We start from the raw sequence: 16,716 nt of genomic DNA on the forward strand, positions 1-16,716 counted from the left end.
CAGTGCTCATTATATCAGAGCCCTTAAGCAGATGCTCAAGGGAAATAGGGAAAATAATTTATCACCAGACTTGTGATGCATTAAACATAAAAAAAAAAAAATGACTGTGATGCTTGGTTCTTCTGTGAAAGGACACTTCTCCCCCTCAACCTCCCCACCTCTGCTGTGTCTGACACCAACACCTCACTTGCCTCTGCTCATTTCCCTTAACCTAGAAAAGTCTCCAAGGCCCCTAGGTTAAATTTTACTGTGATAACTTATGTCCTGGCCTCCAGAAGCTACTCTTAGACTTGACTCTATGAATTTGCTTGAGCAAAATGTGTTACTGTGTTTATAGGCAACAGGGCACTGGGGAAATCATGCCTAATTACTCTATTTTGCTTATACAAACATATTCTTTTATATCACAATTAAGACATATTTAAGAGGATCTGTGAAGTCTTGTACTTAATTAGAAACTGAAGTCTCCCAAGTAATTCCTTAGTGAGCTCTGCCCTACAAATTCTTTTGAATATTTTTGAATAATTTTAAGGTTTAAAGAGACAAAAAAAGACCTTGTTTGTCTTCAGCATGAATGACAGGCAACACTGACAAGTGAGTAACAAATACCGGTGATTTATTTTAACTGAGAACTCACTGCCACTAAGTATTATACATCACATGATAAATGTTATGGCAGTAAAATCAAAAAGTACGTCCCTTGCTCCCAGGTATGCGTACTCCAACAGAAGACTTGTCTGTGAAAGTATAACTTCCTGTAGGCTTGTCCCTGCAATTTGGAAGATTTAAAGGTTAATTATTAAAAGCTTAGCTTTAAATATATTCTCAAACTTGAGCCATTGTGCAAATATTACACCACCAGAATCCAATAAGGAACAATTTAAACACAAGACAATGGAGGTAATTTTTGTAGAGAGTATGCATAGCAAAATAGTGAGAAGTGACAGAATCATACAAATACAGCAGTGCTGGGGATCTGACAGAAGTCATTTGCCTACATTTACAAATACTTGCTGACATTAAGGAAAGAGGCCTGTATTTCAAGCCAGGAATAAGTTTATTCTAGGGCAAAATTATGAGCAAAGTGTTCCTTCACATATGGTGCAAGAAACCTACCCATGAAGTTTTCTATTGCTCCCTGTTAACCATTGCTTAGTAGACATCATAAAATCTCCCATCTAAGGTTCATAAATTCCACTTCTTTATCCAGATCGCTTTACTCACTAACTATCCACTGCTATTTCATTCTTTCCTAAAGAGCTTGCAGCATAAAACCAGGATACAGCCACTCACAGATCCAGTCTTCCTACAGCTGCTATATGTGTCCATCACAGGATACTATAAGCAAGAAAGTTTTCCAAAGTGTCAGAAAGGAAGCATCAAAAATGCAAGCAGGATCTGCCAACATTTGATCCTGTTCTACAAATACCCTAATTTACATTGAATGTGCCTTATGGCCATATAATAAAATGGAAAATAAATCAAATTGGTTAGGCTATAAGTACTTTCAGATATTTTTTCTCTGGATTTTTATTAGAGAAATTACATTACACAGCACTCAAGGTATGGCCTCACCAGAGCAGAGTACAGGGGGACGATTAACTCCCTGGTCCTGCTGGCTACACTATTCCTGATACAAGCCAGAACACTGTTGGCCTTCTAAGGAGAGAAATGTTGTTATCAATAAATAAATAAATAAATAAAAGATATTTAAAATAGGTAGTTCTGAAATATTTTACAAGAAATATTCCTCCATCTAAATAGTTGTACCATTTTTTCCAGCCTCAATTTCTGCTAGAGATATCATCCATCAAAATATCAGCTAATGAAGCTAATGATCAACTAGAGTCTAAACTCCTGGAAAGAAACACTAAGAAACACTGGTCAGTAGTGATTTTTTTACAATACTGGACACCGGGAAATACCCACAGGTAACAGCCACTCAAAATGCCATAACCTCTGGAAAAGCAGAGCCTGCTGTCAACAGCCACTGTTTAGAAGAACAGATACTTTTTTTTTTTTTCCTATTAGTCATCAAAGAATGGATGGCAAGACAGCCTGGAAGTTGCTACTTTAAACCTGAGAGGAAAAATGTAGGATAGAGTTTCTGAGGAAGTATAAAAGAATTGAGATTATTGGGTGTCTCCTGTCATGCCAAGTTTAGTCATGAGACAGAACAGTCAAATTTTAGCACTGGACGTTGCTATACATTCAATATAAAAGTGAGTTTGTATAATCTTGACAAATCCTTTTGCAAGTATACTAGAACTTTTCTTTTAAACCTGAGGTAACATAGCACATCTCTTGTGCAGAGTATATCTCAAAGTGTGTGTGTGTGGATGTTTGTTTTTGCTGTTGTTGTTTATGATGACATTTAGCTCTTGAATCAAATAGAAGAAAAGGGGAAAAAATAGGATGAAAGTAAGCTTTCATGAATAACACCACTATCCTTTTTAATCTATTATTTAGATCAGATAAATTGGAGTTTGGCAAGACTTAGTGTGCCAAGAGAGTTGGTTATGCTTGTCCTTTTTATTTTGCTGTAGTTGTACAAAATATTGCCTCACCAAACTCTACATGTATAATCTTCCAGATCACTTGCAAGTATTTTGATTAATTATGATAGGTTCATGCATGGAACTACCTTTTTTTTTTCCTCTAGGTCACTCAGCCTCAGCATTAGGAGTATTTCAGGGTGGCATAATAAAATCTCTTTACTGATAAAATGTGCAAATGAATGTGAATGAACCTGAACAATTCATTCCCTCTCCTCTCCAGTTTTTTATATGGATAAACCAAGATGCTTGGTTTATCCATATAAAATAAACTCTGACTTGCTCCAGAGAATCCACCTTCTCTTGTATTCTTACACCAACCAGCTCGTTATTATGGTAGGTTTTGTTATCCTTCTCAGATTAAAAGTACTAGGTAAGAGGAAGAGCTGGGCAGTACCCAACTACCCATTTTTATTTATTTTTTCTAATTTTGTAGAATTAATATGGGAAAATGGAAAGAAAGATATGCACCTGTATTTAGATTGATAATTCTCCTTGCTGTGATAACCTCACTTTTAGACTTTTTTTTTTTTTTTGGAGCTGTTGTCTTCATACTGTATCTGCCTATTATGCTACTAGCATAGGTTGAGTCCTAGCTATTTTAACCACTGGAAAAGGACAATGGGACTTTGAACAGAAATGATTCTCTATTCACTTCAGGTTCAGAAATCTAAGCCAAAGGCAAAGTGCAGTGAATACAAAAGAAATTAAAAGACTTTCTATATTCTTTGCCAAATACCCCTCTTTTGAAGAATTAAAATTTGATATCCTATCAGCTGTGTGTTTTTTAAATCATAGTACCCCTATGGAGGGCTGTCAACTTCAGTTAACTTCAGGGTTATAAATCAGGCAGTTTACTAGTGAAAAAGTGCTTTCCAGATATCTCTTATAATCCACCTTCTTTTCTGTCCACGTGTGTGGCAGTGTAATCAATTTTTGAGAGTCTGGAAGCTTTCTGACTTTTTCTTTCCAGGTAAACCAACCATGTGAATGGCATTGAACCTGAAACCGTCATAATTCCCTAGTCCCCAATTCCAGGAGAGATGAGTGATTTTATTTTACTGAGAATTACACAGTTATTGGGAATGCATTCTGGAAAACCACCATGAAGGAAAATTAATGTTTTCTGGCTGATCCGAGTTACTCCATTTTTCATTTTCATCTATGATATGAATATCTGCTCTTGAATAAACCATCTGTTGGTTTCTTACATATTTATGTTAAGTATAATTTAGTAAAATGTATCTTATTACACTTTTTTTTTCCTGAAGATTAAAGCAAAGAAATAATTTAATTCTTCAGTATTCTGTTTTCTCTCTTATTTGTTCTTTATGTGCTAAGGACCAGTACTTTCTTTGTTTCCTTTTCACTTCTAAAAGATGTTTTTCCCCTTTCAGTATGTGAGGTTGACTATGCATCTCTGCTTTCTTTACATTCTTAAATTATTCTTTAATGCATACAGCTTGTTTTCACGTCTGATACAATATTTTTGTGATTTTGTGGTCACTGAAAGATTCCAGGTACTGTCTCACTATTTTTTTTCTTGAGGTTACCATTAATTTTTGCTAACTGTTTTGTAATTCTAAATTATCCTGCCTCCCTTTATATGCCAAATTCAAACTTATCCCCAAAATTCCCACACAGCCAAGTATCATAGATACATTGTTTTTCTGAAACCAGTTCTGCTACTTCTCATTAAAATTTTGTAAAACAGCAAAATCAACAACTACAAGCTTTTTCATTCTCTTTAACCACACTTCTTTCTGTGGTGATATTTTAATTACTTCCTCCTTATGAGTCAAGATGACTCAGAAAATAGCTCAACATCATGCAATATCCTCCATAATGTCAAGAAGAATTTATGCCTAGCTTCTTTTGCATACTATCTGTGTTCTATTATATATTTGAACATGTACCATATAGGTCTCTTTTTATCTCCCAGTAGTTATTCAAGTAATTCAAGTCCTTTAATTCATTCGTTGTTGTGGGTTTGTGCATTCAAACCATTTCAAACACTTTCCACTTCTTCCCAAGTAGGTGATTTATAACAGATTTCTTACCACAACCTCATAGGTGTCCATTTCCCCTTTACCTTCATTTAGTGTCACTCAACAAACTTTTTGATTTTGAGATAAAGAAACAGATATTTTCAATCTGGACACAGAACCCTCTCCCTTTTTTTTTTTTTTCTGGAGTTCCTTCCCCAAAGAGCAGCACTTTTTAATGCTAATAATCTAGTCCTGCAGATTGTTTTTACCACCTTTTTGTGATTCAGTTGCGTCATAGCTTTCATTCCAGTTTCTTCTCATTTCCTATGTGTGTTTGGAGGCATCTCACTGCCTTGTTGTTTTCTTCCTGACACTCAGAGCAACGAGGGATGTCCTATGAGGGAATGCAGGCAGCTGTGTGCACCTCCCTGCTGCAGCCTTCCCTCAGTGTTTTTGCCAAGATTCAAATTTACATTTAAAAAAAGCATGCCTGAGGAAGTATTGTTTCACTACATGATAATACCCAAAGTTCAATATTTTAAACATTCAAAGTAATTTTGTTATCCATTAACTTCTAACTTCCACATTTAAAGGTATACTGAAAAATGTATACTTAAAGGTATACTGAGTAAAGTGTACTTGGACACTAGAACAGGCTCCCCAGGGAAGTGGTCATGACACAAAGCCTGACAAGAGCTCAAGAAGCATTTGGACAATGCTCTCAGACACATGATCTGTTTTTTGTGGTTTTTTTTTGAGACCCAGGAGTCGGACTTGGTGATCCTTGTGAGTCCCCTCCAACATGCATATTTTATGATTTTATGATTCTGTGAAAACTGCACTTTGCACAAAAATCAGTGCCCCTGGGAATGATCCCCCTAGGTGTTTCTGTGAGTAACCATCAAAGAAAAAAGGGCAAATGACAGATGTATCTCCAAGCATATTTTGACACTTTGCACGCTCAAGGCTGCCACTGAAGAGCAGTAGAGAAGTGCTCTCTGGACCTTAAGCCAGAGGCTGTATCTGTTGCTACAGGCACTTTCCTTGTGCAGTGGTATCAGAATTCAAAACATTTCTGGGGCAGGCATTGCTATACCAGCAAAGCTGAATTTTGTACTGGCAAAACCATTCCATGACATCCAACACAAAATAATCTTTTCCAAGGGTTTTTAGAGAGGTAAATGTAACTTAGCACATGTGGTTTCCAAATTAAGGTTACAAGGAAGTAAAAGGATGGAGTTACACATCGTCCATTCAGCAGAAGTGATTCATCAGCTGCAGTTTCAGCAAACTTAGGTACACCACCCCTTACAGTGCATGAAGCATCCTACTACATCACCTCAGGTCTTGTAACTTTTTACTCCTTATCCCTCTGTGTGTTTTCCCAGAAAATGCATATATCTGTATGTTCTGTGAACAATTTCATATAGGCAGTAAGTTTAGGAACTTTAACATGTATTTTTGTTATTATTTCAATTCTACCTGATAGTAGTGGGTACAAAGAAATTTGAAAATGATACTTATGATTAGATAATTGTAGTTGCTTTTATTTGCCTAGGGCAATTAAAACCTGGTACTTCGGGGCACGCTGCAGGGGTAGAGGGAAACCACCAGCCTTCCCAAGCACAGACTTATGCAAACATAATTTTTCAGAGCAGCTAGTCTTCAGCTATCCTACATAGAGTAATAGCCCATCTGGTGTAAATCCATTTCCAAGCTCCAGAAATTATTGAAGAAATTCTTGTCTTGCATCATGTAAGCTACATTGTGTGTGGAATTACTGCAGTTCCTCTCTGGCATCAGGCTCATTTGATGCACTTGCTAGAGACTGCTCTTACAGAAAAGAAAGATTCCAGAGTCCACTTATACAGTGCCCTCCATAAAGTTGCATAAATAGTCAAAGGGAAAATTTCCTAACTTCTGAAAAAAATTAAAATTTTGAGAATGATGTTTTCTTCTGTTGGCAACAATGTGTATAATATTTTTATTAAAATATTTATACTGGAAAATAATATTTGAAAAAAAAATCATTTTCTTTCCATGTATTTTTCTTTCCATGTTACAAAATGCTTAAGTATTTTTGATTACTGATTTCCTTTTCTTTTCTGCACTTTCTATTCTTCTTCACTCCTCCTTTTGCCTGTTTCTCATTTTTGCCAAAGGAAAAAGACACGCAACTAGAAATTGGAAAGTTCTTTTTTTTTTTAACTTCCATATATCAATTGGAAATTATGAGTGAAGATACCAATGTTTGAAAATGTACTGCATGTTTTCCCATATGTTTTCAAAATAACCTTGTTGGTTTAAATGTTGGCCAACTTGAGCCTATCTTCAAGTGTCCAGGAGCCCTGTAAGGGGCAGAGCCAACCAGTATTATTCAGACTACTAAGATTCTCCAAGTTCTCTCTAGACTAGGGAGGAGCAGTACCATCAGAGGGATAAAAAGGAGGGCAGCCATCCTTTCTCATGCTGAGTAGCTTCTGATTCTGGAGCCTTGCACCATTCCTGTGTACCAGACTAAAAACAACGAATCCATTATGAGTGAAATGCACATCTCTGAGACCCCTTTTCCACCCAGCTTTTCTGCCAGGGCAATTGTGATGGCCTAAAGCCAGTAAAGAGTAATGGAGGAAAAGGTCTCTTTCATCGCTTCTAAAACATTGATATATTATTTGTTTTTTAGTGGAAACAAAAATAATAGGCATTACTAATAACTTATAATTCAGCCCCTTCAGATTTCGTACAGTATAACCATCAATTAAAATTAAAAAGAAGCAGAATGATGTGGAAAATAAGGTTCCACAGAGGTCTGAACTGTGCAGGTGATTTAATTTCAAATGGGCATATGATAACCTTCAAAATCTCCAGAGTAAAGTAAGTCACCCCATACATACAGTCTGTTCACTTCCGTAGAATTGCACCCTGAATCCATGCTTATTGAACGCAACAACCTGAAATAGTCACTGCACACAGAGCTAACCAAATCTGAAATTTGTGTCAGAGGCAAGACAAATATAGAAACATCAAGATACAGATAAAATGCACCTCTTGTTTGAACTCTGTAAGACCTGAGAAGTGAATGAAGAAAATTTCCTGTCTTCTTTATCATTAAAGTGAGCTAGCTAAGTCTTTTTGTCTTCTTAGCATACAAGGATTAGAATTTTCTGAGCACATAAAATCCCTGGGCTTTCAAATCAGAAATGCACTATTGACAATTTAAGAAAGACAAGAGTTAAATCAAGCCTTTTGTGGCAGAATGTAAAGGTAGAGGGTTTTGATCCTCAGCTTCAACAAAGTCTGCAGTCTTTGCCAAGACAATATTCCTGTTGATCTCCTTGAAATCTCATATATCCCTTCTTTACACATCGGAGCCCACCTAACTTTGGTTTTATATCTTCCATCCATGCTGAAAGAAAAGACATTATCTCCATTTCTCTAAGAAATACTAAATTCAAAGTCATGTTTCCCTTGGGAAAAAGATATTCTTCTACCTTTTGTTTTTAATACTAGCTAAATAGTGAATACATAACTACAGTGGGTTTGCTCTTTTTTGTCTTGTTTCAGTTTTTGGTGTATTGCATAGATCACTCAGCAGCTTCACATTTCTAGTCAGTTGTTACTACCCTCGTATATTGCAGCCTATAAAGCCTTTAGCTGTTTAAAATTAGATGATAATTCACTATGGAAATGTTCACTGGGAACAGCAAGAGGATGTACAGCATTAAAACAAAGGGAAATAACATTTTCATTACACCAAAATAAGGCTCTTCTATGTCAGACAGCATAGCCTGTATAGGGAGAACATTTTTCCTTTACTTCAGTTCTGTTTTATTTTTTTTAGCCAAATCCATTAAATGCAAATTTCAGAAACCTGGCACTGGCAAATGTATTTGGGCCAGCAAAGCAATCTGCTATTGTGAAGTTGCAAAGAGCAAGACCTCAGACATAGGTTTGGAGTTGATAATTGAGAAAAGTAGAAAACCAAGTCCCATTCAGCTGGAGTGGGCAGGAGCCAGGCTAAAAATAAAATAGGAGTTAATAGTATATTTTGGAGGAAATCACTCAGCCTTGTGGTTTGGTTACCACTTTGGTTTTATGGGCTTGGTGTATTGGGATCTAGGTAAGAATGCTGTTTATCTGGATTTTGCCCATGGGAGCATAAGCTGCTGTCAGATTCACCCCCGCCTTGCAAAGTGGCCAGCTGGCAGGGCAGGTAAAATTCACCAGGGAAGTCTACATTCAGAGCAGACCTTGGAGTCTCACTCCTTCAGAATCAAAAATATCACACAGACTTACTACCACGGATATCCTGGCTTAGAACTGTGGCTTTTGTAGGAAAAAATCATGGGAGAAGATCCACTTTCAGTCAGGAGTGGAACTTAATCCAACACAAGTATGAATTGAAATGAATAAAATATTTTGGGAAGAGAAATCAGCAAAGAAATGTCACTACATCAAACTGTGCAAAACACTTCTGAATAATGGGCTGGACCAAGACTTTCTTGCACAAATATTTAAGTTAGTCTTCTGACTTACAGGCTCTGCCTCTCTACTGGAGATAACCTGGAGGAGCAGCCGGGGCTTATTGAAGGATCCCGCCCCCCAACCCCACACAACAATTTAAACCCAAATATGGTGAGTTGGAGTGGGTGAACTATGGACTGGGCAGTGAATGAAAAGAAAGGCATTTTTAAACCATGGACTTATCTAGTATTTTAAAACAGCATAGTCATTTCTATTGTACACTTCTTCTCCTGGTTTCAGTTAGGACAGAGTTAATTTTCCTCCTAGTAGCTGGTGGAATGCTGTGTTTTGGCTTAGGATGAGAAGAGTGCTGATAACACCCCGATGTTTTAATTGTTGCAGAGCAGTGCTTACACGAAGCCAAGGACTTCTTGCTCTGTCCTGCCAATGGGCAGGCTGGGGGGGGACACACCCAGGACAGGTGACCCAAACTGGCCAAAGGGGTATTCCACACCATCCGATGTCATGCTAAACAATAGATAGGAGTGGCTAGCCGGGGGAGGGGGGCTGGACTTCTCAGGGTTAGGCTGGGCATCGGTCAGCGGGTGGTGAGCAATTGCATTGTGCATCACTTATTTCATACATATTAGTAGTAGTAGTACTATTATCATCATTATTGTTATTATTATTATTGTTATTATTATTTTCCTGTCTTAATAAATTGTCTTTATCTCAACTCACGGGCTTCACTTTCCATTTCTCTCCCCCATCCCAGAGAGGGAGGGGGGAGGGTGAGCGAATGGCTGTGTGGTGTTTAGCTGCCGGCCAGGTTAAACCACGACACTTCTGTCTGTCAGCCAGTATGCTGACTGTGACCACAGTCCATAGAGAAGTTGTCTGTGTTCATGCATGCAGAATTGGAAAAACTACCTGTCAAAAAAATGTGATTTTCCCTGAACAGCAGGTAATCAGCATTCAGTAACAACCTTGTCTCGGCATGAAGCCTGATAGGAAACAGAGTGTCATAGCGGAAAAATAAGATAATTGAAAAGGAAAATGTTTTAGTACCCAAGAATTCTTCTGCCAATCTCTCTGAACTAAATCTCTACAACTGACTGGCAGACAGTGTCTGCCAGTGTCTCTCTGTCAAAGGAATAGGTTGGCCCTGACCCTCTTCAGAAAGTGAGACATGTCAAACAAAAGACAACAAGACTCATCCTCATTTCAGCTCACAGCTATTAATTTTCCGGTGTGGCTCCTCCAAATAACAGATGTGTAGCCAGAGCTGTTCCTGGATTCCAAGTGATGGGGACCAGTTTCCAGCACCTTGACTCCTCTAATTACACTGACAAGTCTCCTGAAATCTCTGCTGTGGTTCTTCATCTGAAACGAAAATGCAGATGATCCTCAATAGCAACTGTTGAGCTGAGTGGAATGAGAGGATTAATTAGTTGCACTTCATAAAACAATAAGATTAAAATCCATGAGTAACTGCAAAGTGCAATTGGCAATAACGATGTAATCACCACAGTGCAAGAAGGACAGGACTGGTCCCAGCTATGTCACACCTGGAGCAAAACATATTTGTTCACAGAAGCACAGAATTGTCTAGGTTGGAAGAGACCTCAAGATCATTGAGTCCAACCTCTGACCTAACACTAACAAGTCCTCCACTAAACCATTTCACTACACTCTACATCTAAACATCTTTTAAAGACCTCCAGGGATGGTGGCTCAAGCACCTTACTTCCCTGGGCAGCCTGTTCCAATGCCTAACAACCCTCTCAGTAAATTTGTTCTTCCTAATATCCAACCTAAAACACCCCTGGCACAACTTTAGCCCATTCCCCCTCATCCTGTCACCAGGCACATGGGAGAATAAACCAACCCTCACCTCACTACAGCCTCCTTTAATGTACTTATAGAGAGCAATAAGGTCACCCCTGAGCCTCCTTTTCTCCAGGCTGAACAAACCCAGCTCCCTCAGCCGCTCCTCGTAGGACTTGTTCTCCAGACCCCTCACCAGCTTCGTCGCCCTTCTCTGGACCTGCTCAAGCACCTCGATGTCCTTCTTGTAGCGAGGGGCCCAAAACTGAACACAGTACTCAAGGTGCGGCCTCACCAGAGCCGAGTACAGGGGGACAATCGCTTTCCTAGCCCTGCTGGCCACACTGCTTATTATGCAAGCCAGGATGCTGTTGGCCTTCTTGGCCACCTGAGCACACTGCTGGCTCATATTCAGCCAACTATCAACCAATACTCCCAGGTCCTTCTCTGCCAGGCAGCTTTCTAACCACTCAACCATCTTCAAACTTCCAGATCTAGAGGAACACTTTGGCTGCATCCTAAAAGCCATGTGTACAGAAGCTCCCTCAAGCCAGCCAACCTTCTTCCAATGACCAGCCAGAAAACAGCTGTCCTGGTTTCAGCTAGGAATTTAAATAACAGTAATGTCAAGAAAAGTCATTCTGATTGCTATATCCTTTATCAGTCGTGACTAGACAGATGAAAATCTATGACAGCAATTTTGCCTTTAAGGTCATTTTCTTTTTTATTTTATTTATGTTTATCTATCTTATTTTAACAGGCTCTGTACTGATCTTCCTCACAGAATGACTAACAGAAATATGACTATTATGCACCATTCGTAGGTAATTCATTAGGTCAACTCTAACCACTAAGCCCCTTATCAGGTTATTTCTATTAGCGATAAGGAGCAATTGACCTTAAAACATTGAAGCCAGGTAGATGAGCCTATTCCACAAGGTCTCTTGGATCCACCCTTGTGAAGTGAAATCTGCCAGGTGGGGATCATTTGACTGTTGCTATATAGGAAGCATGAGGAGTTACAGGAGGATTTGCTTCTCCAGGGGAGTTTGAGGTGGAGGTTACATAGGGTGCTCTGTTCCCCAGTAGGCTGCTTTTTCTTCATGTTTTCTACCATCTCTGTGAAATAGGTTTAGAGATTCTGAGTTAGTTATGTTGACGGTGCCTTCTCAGTACAGGAAAACCCTGGTGGTGTTACTTCCCTGTGAAGTAGTTTGGCAATGACTCAAGTTCAGAAGCTGGCAGGTAAGTGTTCCTGAGTTCTACAGTTGTTTCATGTTGGGGAGTTTGAGTACTTCCTTCACCTTGTCTGCTTTCAGTGAAGCTGCTTACATGGATTCTAAGCTTCCTTCCCAGCCATAAAACTTATTTTTTTTCTTAATTATTAAATAATTTAAGAAAACTAACCTCAGAAGCTCAAGTGCATTTAGGTAAGGCTGACTTTGAAAAATGTTTTTAAGTATTTGTTAAGATTGAACAACAGGCTGTATGAAACAGGTGCCTTACTGTGAATTTAGGCCTTGCTTTATGGTAAGAAGAAACAGATTTAGGTACGTACTGGTGGCGTTATTGTCACCTTTGCAAAGTGTCGATTTGTGAGAATGTGCTGTTTATAAAAGAAATACTACTTTCACAAATGCTGATTTGACTTGCTGTGTGAGTCAAAAGATTTTAAACTCCTAGAAGTTAAAGTTTCAGGGAGATAACTTGAAAGAAAGAAATTATAGTTGGCCATCTCCCTATGACCCATAGACAGGCACCCTGAGAAAAAAGTGTGAAAGGTGTCATTGTTAATAGTTTCTGAGGTAGGGTCAGGGGAAGATGTGTTTTACCACTTGTTCACTCTCCCTCCATTCTCCAGGAGAGTTCTGGTAGCTTTCCAAAGCTTCAACTCTACTTGGGATGTTAAGATGATATCGTCCTTCTCAGTATGTCTCCTGAATGCACATGAGGTTTAGTCCCAGTCCCCCGTCCTGTAGAGGCTGCAGCACCATCACAGAAACATCACCTCTGCATTATGGGCCTGTGAGGTGTCCTGCAGAGGAGGGGGTTGTGCAGTAGATAAAGCAGTTTTAATCTCTTCAGCACACCCTAGAGTGATTCAGGGTCCATGCTATCATTGGGGCAGTGCAGCCACCCAGCTGCTGCCCTGCACTCTGACAACACTTTTGCACCTCCAGAGCATGTCTCAAGGACAAAGGGTTTGCCTGTTTGACACATCCCAGGTGATGCTAAAATACCCTTATAAGTTTAAAATGACTCAGAAAATCCAAGCCTTGCACTTCCAAATTTTTGTATTGAACATTTTTGACATTTCTGACAGTGCTTTTTTCACACCACTCACAATCACAGTTGCAATTTAAAATCCACTGAAAAACATATCTACACACTATGGTCTCTTTCTCTCTCTCTTTTTCTTTTTCTTTCTTTTTTAATCTTTTCTCTCTTTTTTTTTGGTAGGTGAAGTGCCTTCGTGTGGTTCCCTTCAGGGATGTAACATTTGGATTTATGTCTTGGATCAGTTTGCACTGCTGAAGATGCAGAACTTGTCCATATTACAGCTCCACAGCTCCTTCTTGCTTATGCACTGGATTGTGCCTAAAAAGCCTATTTCTAGCCTTCCTAGGGACACTGTATCAGTAGCATGCCAGCCATCACTTTCATGTTAAGAGCACTTCTGCTTAGTTTTTATTTCCAGTTGTCCTTTATCTAATTGCATCTATGCTGTGACATGATGAATGTCACCAAATTCTTTGGTAAAAGCCCATCTCTAGGAGAAGGCATATTTCTCTAAAAAGGGACAGTAGCAAGAAAAGCATGTGCTGCAGTAATCCCTCCACTGCTTCTCTTTTCTCTCTGAAGATAGTGTTTTTCTCACAAAGGGAAAAAATAATGGGGACTGCCCAGCTTCCTTTCCAATCCCATTACAAGAAAGTGTCAGATCTTGGCAGATGTGCTAGAGAAAAGCTTTCACAGTGCCTTGCTAAAATGAAGACAACAAGTTTTTTTTTTTTTTAAAAAAAAAAAAAAACACATAAAGAAACATATAGCATGAGCCAGCACCGTGAAGGTGCTTCTGACCTCCACATACCATTTCAATTCAGGCAATGGTTGAAAATATAAGCCTTCAATCACAAAGGTTTAACATTGCACAAAGAAACTGGGCAGTTCACAGGTTTTTATTCCTATGTTGAGTGCACTGAGAAAGCAAGGTGCCTGCTACAGATCTCTCCAGGGATACACTGAGTGGAAGGAAAGTATAAAGCTAATGGAAAGCAGAGTAGAGAGGATGGAGGGAGTACAGCAGAAAAAGATGGATAGGGCTGTGTCTTCTGACGGAGATGTGATGCAACCAGGTAGTTAACTTGTTTTCTACAACCTTTGATGGATGCTCCTTCTACTGCAGGGACAGCACTGCTCAGCACATGAAATGACTTAAAAGGGAAGTATGATGCTCCCAAAACATGATACATTGCCTGCTTACAGCACACATTTCTTTCTCACTGTGGGTATAGAGCAGAGTCAGGAGCAGCAAGAGCCCTTTGTGGCAGTGAGTCAGGGCTTGGTGTCCCCCACATGGCTTAGAGATCCTTCCTGTGCAGAACAGAAAGCAGTTCCTAACCCAAAGCTCACCATCTCCTATAAAACAAAACCTTAAATGAGTGCAAGAGGCAAATACAGAGGGGGAGAAAGGGTGCTGTGATCATGGAATGCAGGTGCACAGGTTTCTGGTTACTGCTCTTCTGGCTGAAGGACTAATGGTCCCCAGCCCAGAGCCACCACCTCTGCCCTGCTGTCTTCAGCTCAGCCAGCTGAGCCCCCCTGGTGAGCAGTCCCTTGTCCCTTCAATCCAAGCAAAGAGGGATTTTATGGGTGCTTTCACTGCTAGGACATTGCTAAACTGTGTGTATGCAATGAATTCACTCTGTTAACGTGTGAGCTCTGCCTTTCTTCATCACTGGCCTTCCTACCAGGTGGGAATGACTTGCAGTCCCCTTTGGTCAGGAGCAGACTTAAAACTTCCTGAGCAACCAAGTTCTCCCAGAAATGCAATGTTTCCCCTTCAAAAACCTTACCAGGCAGGCAGGACCTGCCACATCTTCTATGCTATGTTGCAGCACAAACCTCACTGGTTTGCCTTGCCATTTCTGCACTGACAGTATAAAAATCAGTTGTATTCAGTGTATTTAAATACATTGCTAGCAACAAAAATTATGAGTTCATTCATTAGGTGAGAATAAGTTTTATTGTTTAATCTTTAAAAACAAACTTTTTTTTTCAATTCCAATAATCCATTGGCACTTTCATCAGACCTTAACACATAGTAACACAGAGCCCCTGAAGCTGGTGGCATTTCATTTACACACACTTTGCTAGCAGTAGCTGATGACTAACGCTGATGAAAAATGGGTGGGAAAATCCAGACTGGCAGGTTTGAAAAGTTTATTGGACATTGTGATTGCTACAGAAAAAGCTGCTCAGACAAGAGGGAAACCTTCCCCCACATGTAGAGGGACCATTATCTAAGTGCACTGTTGTTCCTAATGTCTAAGCATATGGAGATTTCACTGCAAAGGCATAATGTTCCTTCTGTTAACTTATAAAAGGAACTGACATGGATTCTATCATGAATTTTAAAACACTACATTTTCTAGTCAAAGTTGAATGTGACCTTTTATGCACATGTTTTGCTCTGTACTCAGAGCTGACAGCTAGATTCAGAAAGCCCAATGCCAATTGGAAGGAACCTGAAAAGATACAGCTTTTTTTTTTTTTTTCCCCTCACATTATGAAAAGGCGTTATGTAAATATATATTCACATATTTCCCAGGCTAAAAAATATATAAATATATCATCTCACACAAATCAGCCTCGGCTTCCACTACAGGGAATGCAGAATTGAAAGTGACTGTAAATCCAGGCATGGAGACTCCAAACTTACCTTCCTGACTTTCCTATGTACATTTATTAGAAAAAAATATATTTGTGGTTTATGATAATAGCTCAAAATATTATCTCACCATGTAGCTAACCATCACCACACCTCAAAGTGCAGTCACAGCACAAAAAATATCCCAAAGCTGTTCTGATTATTTTAAAGAGCTGCGTATTACAGCTGGGATCTCAAACAACACCATGGAAGCCAAGCATGCAGCTCCTCTGCATAATGTGTATTACTCTTTTAGTTGTTGTCTTTTGAGAGTGTGATATTTTCAGGCTTTTCCAGTTAAAGCATGTGTCTTTGTTGGTGAATCCTCCGGAGACTTATTCGCATACCCAACTTTGTGCGCTGATGTCAATGGGACTTCTAGCGGGAAGGACCAGATGACCTCCAGACATAGCTTCCAGACCTGTTTTCCACTGATTCACCATCAGGTCAGCATTGCCTAAACGTCTCAAAGCCTGATCCTACCTCATCTGAGGTAGGACCAACAGCTGCAGTGACATCAGCCCTGCAGGAGCAGGATCCCATTTGAGCCTTGTTGCTGTCCCATGTATCTTAGGAAGTTTTGGAGAAAACACACACTGAAAGTCTAAGCATTCAGATTCCTGCTGTCTTTTCTGATTGCTTTTCCAGTGACCCTGAAGAGACATGGTAATTTTGAGCATAAGTGGGTGTCTTTTGTGTAATGCCCTGTAAAACTGTTATATTATTTATCATGTGGCTGGTCATGTGTTTTAAATATATATGCATCTGTGGAAATTCAATAAAATACATCTTAATTATTGTTCATATACAAAAACATGGAGAGTAAAAGGAGTTGGGGGGGGGGGGGGGAGGAAGGGGGAACTGGGGAGACAGTGGGGGCAGTTTAAAAGCAGGACAGAAAACTCTGTGTCCCAAGCAAATGCCAAATGTGCTCTATAACAATAGAAATTCC

Source organism: Anas platyrhynchos, chromosome 2 (genome assembly GCF_047663525.1).
Source record: "Anas platyrhynchos isolate ZD024472 breed Pekin duck chromosome 2, IASCAAS_PekinDuck_T2T, whole genome shotgun sequence".
Classification (NCBI taxonomy): domain Eukaryota; kingdom Metazoa; phylum Chordata; class Aves; order Anseriformes; family Anatidae; genus Anas; species Anas platyrhynchos.